Source organism: Pan paniscus, chromosome 13, assembly GCF_029289425.2.
Source record: "Pan paniscus chromosome 13, NHGRI_mPanPan1-v2.0_pri, whole genome shotgun sequence".
Classification (NCBI taxonomy): Eukaryota; Metazoa; Chordata; class Mammalia; order Primates; family Hominidae; genus Pan; species Pan paniscus.
Window position 1 is genome coordinate 68,284,878 of NC_073262.2, and position 15,403 is coordinate 68,300,280.

Genomic DNA, 15,403 nt, shown 5'->3' on the forward strand with positions numbered 1-15,403 from the left:
TGCCTGTAATCCCAGCACTTTGGGAGGCCAAGGTGGGTGGATCATCTGAGGTCAGGAGTTCGAGACCAGCCTGGCAACATGGCAAAACCCTGTCTCTAATAAAAAAAAAAGGAAAAGGAAAAGTTAGCTGAGCGTGGCGGCAGGTGCTTGTAATCCCAGCTACTTGGGAAGCTGAGACAGGAGAATTGCTTGAACCTGGGAGGCAGAGGTTGCAGTGAGCTGAGATCATGCCACTGCACTCCCACCTCAGCAACAGAGTGAGATTCTGTCAAAAAAAGAAAAAAGAAATGAAAAATATGAGGCCAGGCATGGTGGCTCACACCTGCAATCCTAGCACTTTGGGAGGCTGAGGTCAGGAGTTTGAGATCATCCTGGCCAACATGGTAAAACCCTGTCTCTACTCAAAATACAAAAATTAGCCTGGTGCAGTGGCGGGCACCTATAATCTCAGCTACTTGGCAGGCTGAGGCAGGAGAATCTCTTGAACTCAGGGGGCAGAGGTTGCAGTGAGCCGAGATCACGCCACTGCACTCCAAAACTCCATCTCAAAAAAAAAAAAAAAGAAAAGAAAAAAATGACTGGGCACAGTGGCTCACACCTGTAATCCTAGCACTTTGGGAGGCTGAGGTGGGTGGATTGCCTGAGGTCAGGAGTTTGAGACCAGCCTGGCCAACCTGGTGAAACCCTGTCTCTCCTAAAAATACAAAAATTAGCCCAGCATGGTAGTGGGTGCCTATAATCCCAGCTACTTGGGAGGCTGAGGCAGGAGAATCGCTTGAACTCAGGGGGCAGAGGTTGCAGTGAGCCGAGATCATGCCACTTCACTCCAACCTGGGCAAAAGAGTGAAACTCATTCTCAAAAAAAAAAAAAAAAAAAAAAAAAAAAGAGAAGAGATAGTGAAAGAAATGAGGGTAAGAAAAGGCTTTGCCAGTAAGGTGAAACTTAAGCAGAGACTCAAATGAAGTAAGGGAAGGAGCGAGATGGACATCTAAGGTAAGAATATTCCAGGCAAAAGGACAAATACAAAGGTCCAAAGGCTGGATTTAATAACTAGCTCAACAGCTTGTAATAAGTTAATCCTTACAGTGTATATGGATTGGTGTACTGCAGGTAAATAAACACCTTATTTCCCCCTTCAAAGTACTGCTAACATTCCATATTTCCTTGTCCAAAGCATGAGATAAATATTTGACAGCAGAGCATTTCTAAAAGCTTACTGTTTTGCTTCATTGCTATAACATGCAGTTTCTTTTGCTACTCTCCAAGCAGGTCAGTACAGACTGCCTGTTGCTGCTACCTCGTGTTCTGCCACCTTTCATGGCTGCTGCCCTCTCCTCTTGGTACCCAGTGGCCAAGTGACTTCACCCCAGTGTGGACCACCCTTTCTCATAGGTGAAAGCTCTTGACTCTTCCATACTTTTAAATGTAAGGATAAAATTACTTATATTCTTCGCAAACCAAGAAATATCCACATGCCTACCTATGGTTTTCCGTACCCTCAATTATATCTCATTTTCTCAAGAACACAATGAACAGATCCTTTTTCCTTTCTGTAGTTGAACCTCCTTCACCATCCTGTAGCCTTGTTGCTGGCCTCGTTTCTCATGGGATACACATTGCTTATTCCAGCTTTGTGCTTTTATTTACTTTAGAGAAGGTTAGTTCTTCATGGCTGCCTTTGAACTCCTTCACTCTCCATTTGATTGTTCTCTTTGGTCCCTGCTGGTTATCTTAGATTTTCTATTAATGCATCCCCTTTTCCCACTCAATATTTGACTACTATGGAAACCTTGTGGGGAGCTGCACAACTAAGCTTGTTGTCTCCGCTCAATATTCTTCTCCCTCTGGCCTGAGAATACCTTTACCTCTGAAGCATGCCTACTCATTTCCTCTTTATAGCAGGTACAGTAATTTTCCTGCCATTTTTCTTGATTTCTCTATTGTCTCTGCTGGGTAGCTTGTTTTTCTTTGCCTTGTTCTTCTTTCCATTACCTGAAATCCTTTGCTATTTCCCCTGGAAGCTCTTTTGCACTGACTGCTGTTTCTATTATAGCCACAGGCAGCTTTTCTGAGTTCTTTTCTCTTTCGTTCTGTGCCCTTGAAGTAGGCATAGCTTACTTTTACTGGGAAATAATTCATGGCAGTCTGCTAGAGATAGCCTTTTCTGCCTCTTTAAAAGAACGCACTGATACTCTCTCGTCATTGCATCCACTCTTCTCCCCTCACATTGCACTGATTGCATGAGTCATATGCAAACCATGTTTCTGGTGCCCTCCACTACTAGGTATAACTCACTTCTACCTAAACAAAACTCTCTGTCCACTGAATCACACTTCTTCCTCTTGTCACATGACCTTACTTTCACAATCGACTCCCCCCACCATTAGTAACTATGGTTGAAAAGATGTCCTTATTTGTTCTTCACCACCCAGAGACATGGTCAGGGCATGCATTTTTCTCATTCATGAATGAGGAACTATGCTCAGAGATGTTACACGTGTTCCTCCCACAGTACACAGTCAATAAATGGAGAGCTGCCTCTTGAACCCATTCTTCAGTAGACTCGTTTTCTCTCCAGTGCCCTGCTATATATATCCCAGCAAATTGTACTGGAGCTGTTAATGCTTCAAAGTGTTTGCTAAAACAAGCAAAAAATTCCCGTGAAGCCATAGTTGAATTCCTGAAGAGAATGGTTAGTTTTTAGCCCCAGCCTGTCCAGTGGAATTGCCACAGAATTATCCTACCAGCCCTACTCTGGCATGATTTTATACCAAATCATATCCAAACTTATATTTCATTGCTTACTCTTGTTTAGTATGTTCTTATTACAAATGAGCCCTGAGGGATAGGCTCCAGAGATTCCCCAACCCCTACTACAAACATACTCTTCTTTTAGATCTACTCTTTCTTGATACACCATTTTGTGCCTTTTTCCCCCTTTTCTACTTCTTGTGTCTTCTTTTGCAGACCAATGTATCACAGGTTTTCAGTTGCTTTCTGTACTTATTATCTGCAACATTTCTCCTCATAGACTAGTGGTTCTCAAAGTATAGACCTGAAATAAAAACATCAGTATTGGCTGGGCACAGTGGTTCACACCTGTAATCCCAGCACTTTGGGAGGCCGAGGGGGGCAGATTACCTGAGGTCAGGAGTTCAAGACCAGCCTGGCCAACGTGGTGAAACCCCGTCTCTACTAAAAATACAAAAATTAGCTGGGCGTGGTGGTGGGCGCCTATAATCCCAGCTACTCCGGAGGCTGAGGCAGGAGAATCGCTTGAACCTGGGAGGCGGAGGTTGCAGTGAGGCGAGATGGCGCCATTACACTCCAGCCTGGGCAATGAGAGCAAAACTCTGTCTCCAAAAAAAATAAATCAGTATCCTGTGGGAACCACCAAATCAGAAACACTAGGGATGAGGGGGCCGGGCACAGTGGCTCATACCTGTAATCCCAGCTTTTGGGAGGCCAAGGCGGGAGGATTACTTGAGCCCAGGAGTTTCAGACCAGCCTGGGCAACATAGTGAGATCCCATCTCTATTAAATAAAAATTCAAAGAAAGAAAAAGAAACACTAAGGATGGGGCCTAAAAATCTGTGCTTTTAAACAAGTCTTTCAGGTGGTAGAATTTTGGAACCAGGTAGTACAGGCTCTTTATCTCCTCCCTAAATCTGTGGAAGAAAAATTGGTTACAGTGGGAATATTTACACTATGGAAATTGACAAACACTACAAATCAGGGTAAGAGCCATGTGTTAAACATTTTCCAGCATATGACTGCTGCCGGCAATTCTGATACAAAGTTTCAGAACATTTTCACAGATAATCTCTGAAACTCACCCTGCTCAAGGGAAATAGTCTGTGCTCCACTTCCACAGGCTCCCACCAAGTTGTTCTCCTGACATTACTCCCTCTTTCCTGCTTCAGGTTCTGCGTACAGATAGAGGACAAGAGTACATCCTCACTGTTTGCCTCTTTCTGCCTCATTATATAGTATTCAACAACAGCAGATTCTGCAGCCCTGGAACTCTCCTATAACCATGTCACTCGCAGTAGTTTTGCTTTCTTATGCTCCAGTTTGTGCATCTCATTCACGGAGGTAAAGCTCCCATGGTTTTTCTTCAAAATGCTATGAATCCAGGGGTACAGTTATGATGCCTTTTGTTGTTTTGTTTTGTTTTGTTTTCTGTGAGGCAGCTGAGGCATCACAGGTATGCGACTTGTCCCAGGTCATTTGGTTACTTGTTGGACCAGAAGAGAGACGTAAATCAGAGGCAGAGTGAAATGTTTTCCCTTCAGGGTCATTCATGAAATATTCTACCAAGTAAGAAATGGAGATATCTCGATATGTTTGATTCAGAAATCAAATTAGTAAATGTTAAACCCCAGAACCATCAGTAAACTGTGAAAATCCGAAATGGTGGCCTAGCATTAATCCTATTTGATCTCCCTGCCTTCTTTTCCCTTTAAAAGTTTTCATCTTTATTTGTCTTCATTTTGCACTCTACCTTTCATTGATTCCCCTTTTATTTCTGGCTGCCCTGCCTGCTGCATTCAGCAAGCCATTCCTTCTCTCAGATCTAGAGGACCCCAAGCTGATTTCCTGTGGTTCACTTCTAACCACTTAAAAGAAAGGTTGCAGCATTTTCTTTTGTACTCAGGTGAATTTGATTGTTTAAAACAAGCTTTCTTTCAAAGACTCTCAACAGACTGTACAAAAGCTTAATCATCCTATCTGTACGTAGACTAAAATAAAACCTAGGGTGCATCATCCAAGGCTGTCTATTCTTTGATTTTTGAAGACGTAAAAAAGCTCCTTTTTTGTCTCCTTTTCTGCCTGAAAAATTAAATTCTGGCATTCTTAGGAAACAATGCATTAATCCTAAAAGTGTGTATGTGTATTTTGAATTAGTCTTTTCATTTTCTACTAAGATGGCATTTAGAATAGCCATTTTTATTTCTTGTATACCTAAGACTGACTCCTCCTTTTCCTTCAAGATTTTATTTAGTCCCTCTGATTTATTGCCTTTCCCTCTTTTCCTGTGGTGTTACCCATTTATAATGCCTTCTCTTTGATCACTTTGAAATCCACCATATGTTTTCCTGTTTGCCATCTCCCGACTTCCCCATGGCATTAACCGCAGTGAGTGGTGGACTCCTTGTCGGGACCCATGACAGCTGCCATGGATCTTTGTTCCTTCAGCTGGACAGCAACAACTCCTCCAGCCTGGGTCTCCAGGATCCTCTCCAGAACTGCTTTCAGTATCTCTTTCTCTCCCAGTTATCAAATGAAAGACAAACTAATCATTTTACAGTTACTCCATACATGGATATATCTCTTACAGTGAATTTCAGCACCATTTTAGGAAACACTGTCCTTGTACAGCCACCCTCTAGTGGGAATTTTATCAGAAATTATTGTATTTCTCATGTAATAAAATTGATGATATTTGACGTGTTCAAAGTTAGTTCTTTGATTATTCAGAGTTAGTGGAGCAAAAGTCTATTGCCTTCATTTATTTAACAAACATTTATTAAAAGCCTACTAAGAGACATACAGAGATTTGTGAATGAATACCCCAGGGAGGCTAATTATTTGTTAACGTTTCTTATTAGGGCCAAGGTTTCTAATTATTTGTATAGCTTTTTCATTATGTTCAAAATAAGAGATTTATTACCCACACTAAACATTATATAACATTATAACTTAATCATAATTGCCTTATTATTGCAATATTCTGAGCCAGATAACTTCCGAGGAGGTATATTAGAGGGTTTTAAATTTCAATGTTAACATAAATCACTGGTTCTTGGTAAACAGCAGTTATGCCATGCATTATACACATTCAGAATTTCGGCTCCCTGTGACTTATGACTTCAGGCAATTGACTAGGGGCTAGAGACAATGTGTGTGTGTATGTGTGGGTGCAGGAATTGGCTCTGCCTGTAAATTACAAGGGGCAGCTTGATGTGCAGGCCATGAGTGTCCTCAACAGAGATGAGTGGTGCCAATGAAGGCGTTTTTATATTCTCACTCTAGGGAGCTGTTTACTTTGGTGGGAACAAGACCGATATACAAGTTGCCTGTCTTCTGTGGAAATCTAATTTTACTGACACATATATTTTATTTATTCCATTGATATTCTGTAAGCTCTTATGGATGCCTTTATAGCAGCCAATGGCCAGCTCTCCTGCCTTTAATGTACTGTGGATATTAAGAAAAAGCATGATTTTCTCCATGCCTTAAAAGACCTCAGTCTATTAGAAGAGGCAGAAGTGGAAACAGATAAGTTACACAGATCAGTAAGTAAACAATCAGAACATGTCACTATGCTTAAATTATATTTTTATAGCCATACCTGTTCTATAAATCAGAAGTTAGCAAACTACAGCCTTGCAGGCCAAACCCACTCTTTCACCAGTTGTTATAAATAAAGTTTTATTGGAAAACAACTACTCTCATTCATCTACCTATTGTCTGTGGCTGCTTTTGTGCTATAATGGCAGAGTCAACTAGTTTCAAGAGACTGAATGGCTCACAAAGCCAAATGGTTAATATCTGGCCCTTTAAAGAAAAGATTAATATCTGGCAATCAAATATGTGTGAACGTGTTTCAAAGGGATGGGTTTAAATACTATTAATATTTAGAGCATCAACCTAACTCAAGACTTGTTTGCAGAATTTTTACAATTTCTGTGCTGCATGGCCAGGCCTAGAAATGATAACAAAATATGACTATCATCACACTAAAGTTAATAGAAAATTATTAAACATTTTATGAGTGCTTAGAATATAGCATAGGTATTAATTCTGAATTTAGTGTGAACATGTTCTTTTTATTCTTTTATCAATGTCACAGGGCTGTCATTGTATTAGGAAAATAAAGTGAAGTGCCAGGCATGGTAGTTCACACCTGTAATCCTACTACTTTGGGAGGCTGAGGCAGGAGGATTGCTTGAGGCCAGGAGTTCAAGACCAGCCTGGGCAACAGAGCAAGACACTGTCTTTACAGAAAATTTAAAAATTAGCATGTGTCTGTGGTCCCATCTACTTGAGAGGCTGAGATGGGAGAATTGCTTGAGCCCAGGAGTTTGAAGTTGTAGTGAGCTATAATCGCAGCATTGCACTCCAGTCAGAGTGACAGAGCAAGACCCTGTCTCTTTAAAAAAAATAAACAAAAATAAGGAAACCGAATGTTATTCTCTCTCCCCATGAATGTTCTATCCCTGCAATGGGACTTTACAGCTTTACAGTTACATTTTTAAAAGCTAAACCTAGAAATCAACAAATCTAACCATTTTATGTTTAAATAGAGTCTCCATGAGAATATTTTGATTCATAAAAAGGAACTTAAATGAGTATTTCTTTATGAGACATTTAAATAATTATGGCATGCCCCATGATTCACCCCTATCTTTATTTCATTACTGTTTTATCAGAGCTTTGCATTATCAAGTTGAGTTGAAACAACATGGGCTACATGACTCACCAGCTATCAATTTTCGTTTCCTATCTGCAAAGTAGAAATCCGTTATATCATTTCTAAGGCTATTCCAGAAGGGAATAAAGCCTGAAAAACACTTAGCACTGTGGTAGACATGTGAAAAATATTATCTTCCTTACCTTCTTTTTGATATATTCTGTAATATTTGAACATTTTCTTACGTCATACTTTATGCAAATACAGTATTTCTGTCATGTTAAACTTAGCAAAAAAACCACCTAAGTGAACTATACACTGATTGTGCAGTTAAGCTTGTTTAATATCTCTTAAAACATTCATCTCAGTTGTTACCTGAAAATACCGATTTAAGAGATTTAAGTCTAGTGATGCCCTATTCCAAAGGACTTAATAATGTAATGTTATTGCTAAAAGGAAGGCAGCCAAGATTGTCTTTTATTGTTTATTTCTATCACTTAAATCACCTACAACTATGTTGGCATAAGGATCACTAAAGTCCTAGAGTAAGCGGATTTATAGTCTCTGTCTTTAAGAAAGAAAGTAATGGCCTGTTGTGAAGCCTCGAATTCTGGCATCGATAATATTTTGATTTTGTTATTTTTCTAGGATTTCTTATGAACCTGTGTGGAAAATATTTAGGTATGTTTTCATTACAAAACGAAAGCAATTTCTTCTGAAAATCGCAGCTTCTTTCGTCTTGCTTTGTTCAGCATTCTAATGCCTTTCTTTGTTTTCCACATAAGAACTTCAATCTCCCAGCTCACAAGCTTTCCAAGACACCCCACTGAGCACAGAACAAAATCCAGTCTCCTGATCCTAAGATTTAAGCTTGAAACCATGCTAGCCTATTCAGCTATTACATGTTGAATACTAGGGCTGCATCTTACTGCTTTGCTCATTTCCTCCTTGCCGAGGACAATGCCTGGCACATAGTAGTTGCTCCATAAATATCTGTTAAATATAACTAGTTACTAAAATATAGACAGAAGCTCCTCTGCAATCATTCACTATTTGTGGCTCCCTGAATGTGTTCTTCCCCTTACAACCTCTGGGTACTTTCCTGAACTGTTGAAATCCTGTCCACACTTCCAAGGCCCTGCTGCACAAAGCCTCTCATGATCTTTCAGTAGTCAAAATTAATTTCTTCACTGGGTTTTCATAATACTCCTTATGTCTGTTATGCTATTAAACCAATTCATTTATTCTACAAATATTTATTCATAGACTATCTTTGTAAAACATTATTTGAGGTCCAGCCCCGTGGCTCACACCTGTAATCCCAACACTTTGGGAGGCCAAGGCAGGCGGATCTCTTGAGCCCAGGAGTTCGAGACCAGCCTGCGTAACATGGCAAAACCCCATCTCTACTAAAAATACAAAAAATTAGCCAGGCATGATGGTGTGTGCCTGTAATCCCAGGTACTTAGGAGGCCGAGATGGAAGAATCATCTGAACCTGGGAAGTCAAGGCTGCAGTGAACTGAGATCGCACCACTGCACTCCACCCTGGGCAATGGGAATGAGATCCTGTCCAAAAAAAAAAAAAAAAAATCACACACAGAAAAACATTATTTGAAAAACATACAAAAAACACATATTGAGCACCTATTCCGTCTGCCAGGAAATATTCTAGGAATGCAGCATACAGTTGTAAATAAGACCGGCGAAGGGCCCTGTTCTTACAAAGGTTGCATTCTGGTGGTCAAGATGGATAAGAAACAGACATATGCATAAAATCAAGTAGTGATACAGACTCCAGAAAAATAAAACAGAGAAAGGAAATAAAGAAGATAGATGAGTAAATAGCTTACGGAAGTTAAGGAAAGGATCTCAGAGAAAGGGATATGAATAGCAACCTAGATTACATTAGGAAGTACCCAGGCCCTGTGCTAGGTGCTAATAATTTAAAAATCAGTGAAGCATGTTCTTTGCTTACAACCTGGTGAAGAAACCTAGCTGGAGGTGACAACAATTACACTCTAGTGTCTAGAAAGTACTCCAGTACATCCTGCAGAGGAAAGTCATTCTCACACTGGTATGGTTGCCTTGCTATTTGATGTGCATCTGTGTGCCTTACTTTATTGTTATCTCGTCCAGGAAGGAGCCTGTGTTTGTTCACTTTGGTATTTCCCCAGAGTGCTAACAGTCCCTGATGCATTCTAGGCCCAGCAGGCTATTGAATCCAGCCAGTGCAGTCCTGAGGGGAGTGTTCCCAGACTTACACTGCAGCTGGGGAGGAGCCAGCCTGGAGCTCCGGGCTTGGTGTTCTCAGCTGAGGGAGCTGATTGCTCTCCCTCTGTGAATTGCTGTACACACTGAGAAGCCCTGCAGCAGCGGATCTGATGAGTGGGAGAGCTGCCAAAGTGCACAGCCAGGCTGGGCCCCTGGGGTGCCCGTGAGGGCATCCTCTTATTTTCTGTTTGAAAAGCTGACTGAGATCATAGTGGAGACAAGTGGGCAGAACCTAGACAAAACTCATTCTTTTCTCTGTATATTTGTAAAAAATGTACCTCAACACCACATAGGACAATCTGATTCCTTTTGATGACAAGAGCCTGCCTCCATTTTACTCCTGGGAAAAGAAGGAGCTTTAAAGGAAAACTTGAAATTCAAAGTCATTGGAAACCCTTACCCTCATTCCCAGAGGTACATTTGAGACTACAGTCTCTGGGCTAATCAGGTGCTTTAATAGAAGTTAGCGTTTGGAGAGGGCAAGTGAGACAGAAACAGGATTATTTGTGTTCAAGTAAGAACATGTTATCATAGGATGTTTATGCACACAGGACAAATAGAAATGTCGATACCCTATTTTATTTATTATATTGTTTTCATATGATATAATATTGCCTTGTCTAAAGGCAGTATCTTACCTGATGGTAAAACCAGTCTAGACTTGTTTAGTCTTTGTGTTAAAGGGACAGTAAGCTTACAGATGCTTTAGTCATAGGCCAGTACAGCTCACCAGGGTTGTAGGCCAGAACTACACAATTCTATAGGATTAAACATCTATTTGAGAGTTGCAGGTAGTCAGTGCATGAAAAACATGCAACTTTCCCTCCATCTCCTTGGTGCTACCCTTCCTTGCTCCATACCCATTTTCTCTTTCCCTCCTCAATTGTTCCTCTGGAGAATTGTAGAGTCAACTCCCACCATGATGCAGAGCCCTTCACCTCCCCACCAGCTTCTGCTTCAAAGCTCACATATCCAAACACACCATGGGGAGTAAGAAATACACCCAAGGGTAAAGAAACTTGTTTATTGCTATAACCCAGTTTCTTAAACTTACGTAAATGAATGCTACTGTTTTAATAGTATTCCTATTAGTGTTAAGAGAAACAATCTCTTCCATTGGCTCAAATGACCTTTCTTGCTCTTATTAGCTATGGCCAGTGACACATTCATATGTAAGCAGATTGGTAACTTACACAGAAGCTACTTAGAAATTGCCTGGATTCTAGGTGCTTAATATATATTTATTCAGTGAATAAATAAATATGAATGCATGTGTGCATAATTGGATGAATGAATGGATAATTTAGGAGTTTATAGTTAAGATTCTCTTTGAGTGAATAACATAGGAAGATGATCTGTATACTTTCAGAGGCCTGTATATGAGGATAACTGTACTAACTCCATCAATAAGACACGTGTCTTGAGATATTTTCCCAGTAATATTGATATATTTGTGTTTTTCTGATCCATCCCCTCCCATTAAGTTCTCATAACCCATAGCATCAACATTCAAGACAGGACAAGTAATCATTATTGCCATGTCTAACTTTGGCTTCACTAGAACTAAATGAACAAATTAATCTCATATACTTAAGTAGGTGTGTAACTATAAAAACATACATATGTAATATTTGTATATGTAAGTCATATGCATATTTTAATTCTAGCAAAACTTAATTCTAACAAAAATATGGTTATTATTTCCATCCATTCTAAAATTTCATCATGCTAATGCTACTACAATTTTATTATTTTTTAAATAGAGTATTAAGCACTAATTAGTTCATTTACTAATTTTTTTAACAATGCTAGAGCAAAACAGATAGATTTGGTTTGGTTTATGACTGGTGGCTTAGCAGTGAGGGCAGTCACTGGGCAGTAGGGTTGACCTCTATGGAAGACAACCAGCATTCCTATTCACAATATCCCAAGTGTCATGGCATACTCAGTTTTGATCCAGATAGGTTTGGTTGGCTTGTTTTGTTGTTTTGTTTTTGTTTTTAGCTAAAATTTCTGATAGAATAGCACAAAGTATGGCAGAAGGTATTGCTGGATCAAGGCAACAGGTGAGTCACAGAACTATGATTCTAGGTTGATTCAACAAGGCTATAGCAAGAACTCATAAAATAGCTTGAAATTAAAGGAAGAAGTCAATGTCCTGAACAGAAGGAAAGACCTTAACAAGACTAGGCCTGTCACTCGGAAAGCTTGAGTTCTAACAAGGAAATGGAACGTGAATCCAAAAGCAAGAATGGGGCTACATCTTAAATTGTCTGGGTCTTTATATAGAGATTTGGTGGAAACACTACTACCCAGTGGGTGTGAGTATGCCCTGAAATGGGGAAACAGATTAATTGTATACCTGGCATCACTAATGGAGAGGGAGCTATTGGTGTATTTTCAGGCTCACTATCATTGGCTCAGAATTAGGTGGTATTAGTACTCACAGCTGGTCATGATTGGGATAGGAAAGGAGCACCACATTCATGACCATTACTGAGTGGTTTCTGCTCTGCAACCTACTTTATGGATCTCTATGAATAAGTATGAATAAGTACCAGTGCTTATGCTTAATGGAGTTTTGAAAATGTAAAACATATGGTCATAAGTGCCAGAGTATAAGATGACTCATTTATAGCAATGCCATTTCATGAGTGCATTAAACAATTTCATTGTCTTCAATTCAGAAAACTATAGTGGAAGTGTTTCTTAATGTACAAAATGGAGAATTTACAGTCTTTGTAAATCTACTTTTTGTGAATGTTCATTGTGTAAAAGTTGGAAAGTTCAAAACAGTGTACAGATACAGATTCATTACTCTAATACAACCAGTATTCGCATTGTATTAACCCAGTATTTTTTTAAATGTACTATTATATAGTTGCTACAAATTATTGTTAAACCTTTTTTAATGCCCCTTTTTCACAGAATACTATATCAGGCATTTTCTAATATTATTGAAATATCTATAAAATCTTATTAATTTTATTGGCTACAAAAATATCCCAATATATATAGTACAAGAGACAGTCATTTTACTCAACCATTTCTATGAAGTCAGGCATTTAGGTGTTTTGTCAATATATCATTATTATATTTAACTTAGTGATGAACACATTTTGACATAAATCATTTTCTAGGCTGGGAGTGGTGGCTCACGCCTATAATCCCAGCACTTTGGGAGGCCAAGGCAGGTGGATCACTGGAGATCAGGATTTCAAGACCAGCCTGACCAACATGGTGAAACCCCGTCCCTACTAAAAATACAAAATAAACTGGGTATGGTGGCACATGCCTGTAATCCCAGCTACTCAGGAGGCTGAGGCAGGAGAATTGCTTGAACCCAGGAGGCGGATATTGCAGTGAGCTGAGATCGTGCCATTGCACTCCAGCCTGGGCAACAAAAGTGAAACTCCATCTCAAAAAAAAAAAAAAAAATCATTTTCTAAATTTCTGATTATATCCTTAATACTGATTCCTATATTTAGAACTATTTATTTTCTATTTTTTTAAAAGATGAAGATGCTTTCTGAAAATGTTGTAATCTTTAATATGCCAACAAGTAGTATAGAAAAGTACCTATCTCTTTGTACTCTAGCCACAACTGAAAATTTTTATAATTTTGCATTATTTGCTAGACAGAAAAAATTATATTTTGTTATTTTGATTTTTATTTCTTTGTGACCACGGAAGTTGAACACTTTCTTAAATATATTTTTAATATTTGAATGTTATTTTTTGTCAGCTTTGTATTCTTAAATTTTGCTCATCAATTGTTGGGAAATGTCCTCTGACAGAGAAAAAGTACAGTTGATTCTCAATATTCATGATAGTTATGTTCTATAAGGTTTCAGGGAAGACTGACTTAGTAAATACAGAGCCATTGCTCCTAGGGGAAATACAGGGTTAGGTACCTGTTGAGCCTCTGGTCATAACATTTTCATCCACCAATCAATACATAATCTTGTTTTGTTTGTTTCCGTTTAAAGACACCTTATTAAATATATGTTGTTGATTGATTAACATTAAACTCATGACCAACAACACCGTAACTTATGCCTGAGAAAAGCATGTCTTGTCATGTATTTTCTCTATATGGCACATCACTGCTTTCTTGCACTTAGGAATAGTAGACAGCACTTGTACTTGGGGGCCTTTTCAAACAGGAAAATTACCTACAAAAAGCACAAAACGTGCAAATAATGTGGCACTAAGCACCATATGAAGGACATTTGTTTACAGTAGGAGAGCTGAAATAGGAAGGCAAAAGTCACCTTGTTCAGCCTCAACTGGGAACATACACATGGGACAACTCAATTTTTCAGTGTTCTGCGAGGTCTGTGAATGTGTATTGATTTGGAGTTACAAATAAATTCGGAGTCTATAAATAATGAGAATCAACTGTTTCTTCATATCTTAGTGATCTGGCCACAAAGTGCATGGTTATATACACGGCTGAGTAAAGAAGTTAATGAGTGGATGGATAAATATAAATCTGTTCATTTTAAAGGGAACAAGTCAAAAGGTGTCCTTTAAATTCCGTGATTTTGAAATATACACAGGAGTTGCCATATCCAACAGCAAAGAAAGGACAAATCTCAGAATGACAAAGTCAGTGTTTTGACACCTGAGGAGATACAGCAGACAGGGAATTGGAAAGGGCATTGCTGTGAAGCCAGGCAGAGTTGGATGTGAGACTCATTTTCCAGGCTTATGACCTTGGAGGAGAGCCACTTGGAGCCTCTAATTCCTCCTTCAGAAAATCAAGATTAAATATCCATCTTAGACTGTCTCTTACAGATACCTTTTGTCTCTCATTCATAATTATGACCCTAGGACTTAGCATTATTCCTGATATATTTGTCAATTATCTGTCAGAAATATATCAGTTATTCAGTGTCCATTACCTTTATGTGCCAAAAACAAATATCAGACCCCAAAAAAGTATTTAAATTCCAGAATGCTATACATTTAAAGTACAGAACAGAGCATTTTAATTGTAAAACTCTTATCATGTGGGGCTAGTTGCCTCCAATAAATAGTTCACACATATTGATTCTCTGTGTCAGGCACTCTACTGCTTCATATAAATGATTTATGTGAATTCAAATTATATAAATGATTTTTGATTTCTTTACTTTTAACAAACACTTATACAGTACTTACTACATGCCAAACTTTGTTTAATGTGTTACAAATATTTATTTAATCCTCATAACAGCACTATGTGATGAGTATTATTATTAAAACTATTTATACATGAGGTGAGCGAGACAGAAAGATTAATTTGTCCTAGCTCACCCAGCAAGTAAATGACAGAGCAGGATATGAACTAAGTGCTTTTTGTCCACTATTCATGTTTATACCATTACTTCACCACTGCCCTAGGAGATTCCAGATAAGGAATGGGTGCCATAGCTGACCTAAGGTGGCAGTGAATCTACTGGTATGTTTCACTCCAAAGCCTGCATCATTAGGATTGATAGCTTCAGGCCACTAGCAGTCTGGTACTGCAGAGGCTTACAGGGGCTTACTACTTACGTTGCTTCTAGCTGCTTCTAACATGCAGGTAGCTTCCTCTCCCCATTTTCTGAATAATGTAGCTAGATTATTATTGCTTAATTCTAGAGTTTGGATCCTGGGAGCAGCTGTTCACAGGCTATAATAAGGAAGAAGAAAGAGTATGAGAGCATTCCAGAACTAATAAAGGAA

General features: G+C 39.0%; 1 protein-coding gene and 1 long non-coding RNA gene across 6 annotated transcripts in view; one reads left to right on the plus strand and one right to left on the minus strand.

Annotated features, from left to right (window-relative positions):
* The window catches only part of CSRNP3 (cysteine and serine rich nuclear protein 3), a 217,999-nt gene that overhangs the window by 154,503 nt on the left and 48,093 nt on the right, over positions 1-15,403 (plus strand). The window lies entirely within an intron of this gene.
* LOC103786514 (uncharacterized) overlaps positions 1-15,403 on the minus strand; it is a 96,025-nt gene that overhangs the window by 5,839 nt on the left and 74,783 nt on the right. Inside the window, exon 4 of one of the 2 annotated variants that reach the window (XR_001337881.3) lies at positions 15,256-15,350. The exons of the other annotated variant lie outside the window; for it this stretch is intronic. This is a non-coding gene — a long non-coding RNA (uncharacterized LOC103786514). Of the gene's footprint in view, positions 1-15,255; positions 15,351-15,403 lie in introns of those variants that run through there. 2 annotated transcript variants of the gene reach the window in all.